Here is a 7,006-nt window from a genome sequence, read left to right as displayed (position 1 = left end):
ACGACCCATCTGTTTGTAATCCATCAGTGATCAAACAATTCTATTTAGTTGAGTACCCATCAATTCTAATGGACAAGCTAGAGTCTTTCCATTATTGATTTTTTGGGCATTATTTTAACACTACACACTTTACGTATGAAACTCAAGTTGAGTGTTTGAACGTCTTAAACTCGTAAGGGCTTCTCTCTGCCAAGGTATATAGATAAAGCCAACATTTCAGATAGCATGGCTATTCACAAAAACCCAAGATTATGGATTTTTGGGTCTGAAAAAGATCTAGTTGTGAATACGATTCCAACTTCAGTGGATATCCTACTTTATCTATAGCACTAAGAGTGTCTATATGAGTACAGTTTTGGGGTAAGACCCAGATCGTGGTTACTAAATCACTTATTAAGTATAAATGATCAATTATCACTTACGCTTTCAAGGAAAGATGTTCACAAACTGCTGAGGGGTAGTGGACAATTTTGAGTTTCCAAAGTAACAAGGGTAAACTCAAGGGGTTTCACAGATACAGGCCAAGGGCCAACTGCTAGTTGAGTAGCTTCCATCCAGAAGTCTAACGGGGTTTGACAATGTCGATTTTAACCAAGGGGTTTGGATTGCAAAGGCAACACCCAAGGTTACATGTGCAATACTACTTGCATTTCACTACTTTTCAATTAGTGTTACTAAGCCTTTGCAGGTGAGAAATTTGGGCAGGTGCCTTTCACTATGGATAAGTGAATACTATGTTCAATCTCCAAGTATGCATTTGATTTTTGGTTTTGTTTTCTTTTTACTTTTCCAAGTAGGATGCATAAATTTCTATGTTTTCATCCATTTTTTGCTCTTAAGAGAGATGACAAAGCCATGTAAGAGCCAAGAAAATTGGGTTGTAGTGTCCAAAATTCAGTTCTTCATTATGCCGTTATAGACCCACTTGTAGGGTTTGATCTGGCACATGTTGTCGCATGGGATACAACATGGTCTAGGAACTCAAGGAGTTCAGCTTAGCCAGTGTGGAGTAAGGATAATGAGGGTCCCTCTCATTCACATCACGGAGTGTTTGTAGTTACCTCCACACTCAAGTACATATTGTACTTGAAGGATGTTCTTTTTTGAGACATCCTTACATGAGACATAATCCACACATGGAGAATATGAGTCTCTGGGACTAACACTGACACTGGTGAACTGTCATATCAATTATGTGTTGCGATGATGTCCCTAGGTGCTGGTCAAATAGGTTTTCTAGACCATTTTCAGCACGACGTGTCAGGAACAAAAGTTCAGTGGCTAGAAAAATTTTGAATACTCAGAATGACTTGTTAAGATACAAGTGCTGCTAAACAACATTAATAGATGGTTGTTTATGCATATAGCAAGGCTATGAGTTGTTAATGAAAAGGTTCCATTGTTTGTACCTAGAAGTGATTAATGTTTCACCTTCTATGATGATTCAAACTTTTCAGCAAGGCTTGCAATCATTGCAACAAAAGGTATTTTAGTTTCTTTTCAGAACTATTTACCTTCCTCTTTAATGTGTGCTAGAGCATCACATTTGCCATCAGTATTGGCAAGGATGATCATGGATATAAAGTTTTGGATCTTTTTTTTGCTAAATGCATGCACGCTAGGTGTTATGGGCCCTAAATTTAACAAAGGCTGATTTGGAGCGGCATGCGTATTCATCAAATTTGTTGCTTACAAAGCATTTTTCACTCTATGTGCAGTATCTCTATGAGATTACTTTGTATCTACCAATCACCAATAGAGGTCATGTCTTGGTTTGGGTGCTTGTGGAGGCCAATGGTAGGACCAGGCAGTAGGCCGAAGGCCAGGGATTGAATGGCTTAATGCGGCTAGGAGCTGAGGGCCAGTCATAGGTTAAGGGGTCCTACTTGCAAGGGCCAAGGGCTATAAGTAGGGAGGTTGGGAGGAGAATGATATGCGAGTCCACCCTTTGGCCTTTCAAGTACCATTATAAAGCAAGAGTACAGTGGTACAAGGGATAACATGCTCTCACTTGATCCAAATATGCATAAACATTTTTCCACAGGTTTTCTTTGGGTTGACAGGAAATTGAACAGTATGCTTCACAAAACTTGAAGAATTGAAGAGATGCACATGGTAGTATGTACATAATGTATAAATAGGTTTTAAGAATATGGGGTTGTTAGGGGATAGTAAGTATATTATAGGTGTTTTTGTTAGAGTTTTTTTTGAGCCAGGAGGAATACTATTGCTTGAGCATGTTACACTAAAAAAATGAATGATTTTATGTGCTACATCACGGCGATCTCACTTGGTCTGCCTTGGGAGCTATTTTTGACAGGTTATGAAATGCTTGAAGATACTAAAAAGATGCTACATCAAGGTGGTGCCAAACCGTCAAGACGGAGATTAAATGTCTAGAAAGAAGCATTGGGAAGTGGTCCTAAGGAAGTCACAAGATATCAATGAAGGATTGCATTGTTTCTTGGAGTGTCGTTTTTTTTTAACATACTAAAATAGTTGGAGTGAGTCACCCTTTTGAAGTATATTCTCCATCTCATCAGAGCCGAGAGACAAAAAAGGGTGTGAACGAGAGCTTGACAAAGCATTTCTTGAATAAAAAAAGAAGAAGGTGTTTTAATATGTCTTTTTTGATAAGATGACAAGGGGTGGCGAGTTGGGCGAGTGGCAATTGGCGGGTTTTCGCAAGCCATATCGAGTTAGAGCCATGCTAAGGGGGTTGCCAGAGAGATGGGAGAGGGATACCAGGTCAAAGGCGAGTGAAGGACATGGTGCGAGCCAATGTGGAGGCACCATCGGTTGCAGAGATACGAGTCTAAAGCGCGGGGGGGGGGGGGGGGGGGGGGGTAGGGTGCATCCTCCCATTGTGAGAGAGCGCTGCCTTGTATGAGAATGAGAGGAGCGTTTTTTTTGCCAACCAAGACAAGCATGAGGAGGTGTATACCAACCCCAAGATAGGCCGGTGCAGGCATTGCAAGACTGGGCCAGAGAGAGGGGTGAGCCTCTGCAGGCTACCGAGATCGAGGAAGGAGAGAGAAAGAGTCTTGACTCTCTGTTGTAATCGAGCAAGAGAGAGAGAGGATCTCTGTTTGTGAATCAAACGAGAGAGAGATGTTTTCTTTTTTTAGGCTTTGGCCTCATTAAAACCCACTAGGGGTGCATCCCATAGCCGGGGTGAGAAGAAGAAAGAGCACAAGATTCTCTCTGCATAATGGCATGAGAGGATAACTGTGAGTGAGTGAGAGAGAGAGAGACTTGGGCTCGGTGGTTGTTGCCGCCGCAAGGAGAAAAGAGAGAGAATCGAGAAAGAGAGAGAGAAGTTTGTAAGTTGATTGCCTCTCTAAAGCTAGAAGAGAGAGGTCTTGTGATAGACTATATTTGATGGAGAGAGAGAAGACTTTGTTGTGTGAGAGAGAGTGAGTATTTGGTGCTATCAAGCAAGAACAAGCCCCGCTGCCCTATAGGGTGTAAGCCAAATTGAAGCGCTGCCCTATTGGGTATAAGTCAATTTCTTAGGCTATTGATGCCATTAAAATTCTAAAAGCGTTGAAGATATGAATCTACCTCAACAAATTTTTTAAGACAAAAGATAAGTTTTGCTGCGTTTGTTGCAAAAACAATTCCAATTTTCATAATTACATATTAATTTCATAGTGTTGTGCTCTTCTCATCTTTCTCTCTCTTTTGGAATAAAGAGAACGTTCAGTTTCTCTCTCTCTCTCTCTCTCTCTTGTTGAATGATTAAGTGATCTTCTTGGTAAATATTCATTGGTGAGATCTAACATTAAGAATGCATTGCACATTGTAATGGAAATGGCATATGAACTTTGAGAATAGCGGAATTAGGAGAATTAAAGAGAGCATTTTCGAGAGACTACTTTGAGAACATAGAGGGTGAACTTAATTAGAGGTAGCAACATAGCCATTATACTTAATTAACTTGGCATGAATAATACTTCTACAGAGAGAGAGAGAGAGAGAGAGAGAGAGAGAGAGAGAGAGAGAGAGAGAGAGAGAGAGAGAGAGAGAGAGAGAATTAAAGAACTTGACAACAATTGAGGACCGGATTTATGTGGAGCCGGTCCCCCCTCCAATGAGATTTTGTAGTATAGATTCTTCCATAAAGAGAGACTTGGTATAATACAATCTTTGTGTTCCTTGTGACCTTGGTGATTCTATGAAGATGGAAAGCTTCATGCATCGCAAGCATAACATAAACTTTGTAAGCATTAACCATACCCAGCCTCAGTCCCAAGGCCTCAAACACCTTCGAAGGTGGAGAGAGCTAGTGGGGAATGAGGGTAGGGAAGAGGAAGAAGAATCATTCATAGGAGAAAGAAATAGTTCCTCACTTATCATCACTCTTCTTGCTAGAATACATAATAGCATAGTAATGAAGATGGAGAAGATGACAAGCTTAAGCATTGAAGCATGGCTCTTGGTTGGATTTGCATTCCATAGCCAAGAGTGTTGGTGTAGGCTCTCAACTTCTCAACAAGCTTGGAGAACGAGATGGAGTAATGAAGCTAACCCAAAGGTCTTTTATGCTCCATTAGATGCACATTGCTCTTTGATAGACTACCTCCTTTTGGACCCCTATTGAAATGTAACCATCGCTCCTCTTGGTCCACTGCTGAGGTAAGTCTAGAAAACACAAATTCAAGAATTTTGGGAATTATTCAAGTCCCATTTTTAAAAAGGGCTTGAAATGTAAGTTTTTTAAAGCTATTTTGTGTTACAAACTATGCAATAATACCCTTTGTCATGTGATTTATTTTCATCTTCGTAGAGAAAGGTATCAAGCTATAAATAAGAATTGTTTTTGTTAAGAAGAGTAATGAAGGGGCCTTCATAATTGAAAATCTTGACTATTAGATTTCCTATGTCCTTCAACTGATTTGCAATCTATTGGTGACCTTGTAATACAATCACTCACAATTGTGAGTTTTGCAAAAAAAAAAGAAAAAAAAGAGATTGTAAATATATAATTCGGGACTTATTCAAGTGCCATTTTTATACTCTTCATTGTAAGAAAATCATTTTTATAAACATTTCAAGCACTTTCTATCTTCTTATATTTATAAAGTAGGTGGCCATGATGTCACAATAAATCTTATGCTTGGTATCAAAAACCACAATAAGTTATTATGAACAAAATCAGTTTAATATGATAGTATATTTTTTTGAACTGTAAACTTAACAAAAAACTTGTATATTGTGTAATACAAATAGTGTATGGTCTAAAGCTTTTTTTGTGACATATATGTTTGAGCTTATTTAACTTTGTTTTCAGGAAGCCTATTGCTTCTCTAATAGACATGGCTATAGACATGAGAAAATAGCCAAAATAAAAGAGATAGACATTATGTATTGCTCATACAAAAGGGTGGCCATCCAAGTTGGGAAGACCCTAACAATTGCCCCCTCAGCCAAACTTGTCATAATCCTTTATGAGTGTACTCCTAGATTCTACTAATACATGTTGGTGTAGTACTTGAGACATTTTGATGGTTCTCATAACGGATTCATCACCTATGGGTCACAAGAATACTCATCTTAGGCTCACATGCTTGTCCTTAGGTAATATAAACTTTATCATTCAAGGGAAGGTCTTACCACTTTTCATCATGAGAGAGTGTCTAATCCCATTTAAAAGCATACAAAATGATGGGATTTGGCCAATACAACATCAATTTCATGTGAACAAATGCTAGCTAAATGCAAAAACACTTTGAATAAACAAAAAAAAATTCGTGTTACAACAAATGTTTCCTTCTTGCTTGTTTGAAGCTTCCTTTTTACTAGTCGGTCTTTTATCTTGGATTGTTTCTAATGAACCATCCCTTGATTATGAGCTAGTGTGTGTTTTATTTCTCTCTTTTTTTTGTCGGGAGACACTTATTGATTCTTTTACCTCTCAAGTTGTAATGGAAATGGCCTATGAACTTTGAGACTAGCGGAATTAAGAGAATTCGAGTGAGCATTTTTGTGAGATTACTTTGAGAACATAGAGGGTGAACTGAATTGATGGTAGTAACATAAACATAGTACTTAATTAACTTGGCATGAACAATACTTTTGCAAGAGAGAGAGTATTAGAGAACATGATAATAGTTGAGGATTGGATTTACTTGGAGCCGGTCCTCCCTCCAAAAGGCGTTTGTATTATAGATTCTCCCATATAATTTTGCAAGAGAGAGAGTATTAGAGAACATGATAATAGCTAGTTGAGGATTGGATTTACTTGGAGCCGGTCCCCCCTCCAAAAGGCGTTTGTATTATAGATTCTCCCATCAAGAGAGGCTTGATACAATACAATCTTTGTGTTCCTTGTGACCTAGGTAATGCGATGAAGATGGAAATATTCATGCATTAGAAGCATACCATAAACTTTGCAAAAAGCATTAACTATCTCAAGCCTCAGTCCCAAGGCCTCAAACACCTTCGAAGGTGGAGAGAGCTACCGAGGAATGAGGGTAGGGAAGATGAAGAAGAATCATGCATAAGAGAAAGAAATAGTTCCTCACTTATCATCACTCTTCTTGCTTAGCATAGCATAATAGCATAGTAAAGAAGATGAAGAATATGACAAGCTTAAGCATTGAAGCATGGCTCTTGGTTGGATTTGCATTCCATAGCCAAGAGTGTTGGTGTAGGCTCTCCACTTCTCAAAAAGCTTGGAGAAGGAGATGAAGCTCTTGCATTTTGCACTCCACACAATGAGAGAATGTGTGTGTGTATTTGGGACAGTATACCCCCCTCTCATGCTTGGTCCACACCTCTCTCTCTCTCTCTCTTGTATTATTTAATTATTTCATTTGGACATGTGTCCTCTCTTTCCTCTTTGAGAGAAAGAACTGAATTATTTATTATTATGCATCTAAATTCTCATTGGACCCCTTCAAAACCTATCCAATAGGATTCAAGCACATCATGAGGGCCACATGTGGAGGATCATTTGAACATGTGTCTTTTATGCTTCTTAAGTCATTTGGTTTGAATTGAA

Source organism: Adiantum capillus-veneris, chromosome 26 (genome assembly GCF_014529385.1).
Source record: "Adiantum capillus-veneris isolate H3 chromosome 26, ASM1452938v2, whole genome shotgun sequence".
In the NCBI taxonomy this organism is placed as follows: Eukaryota; Viridiplantae; Streptophyta; class Polypodiopsida; order Polypodiales; family Pteridaceae; genus Adiantum; species Adiantum capillus-veneris.
This window is presented reverse-complemented; position numbering follows the sequence as displayed.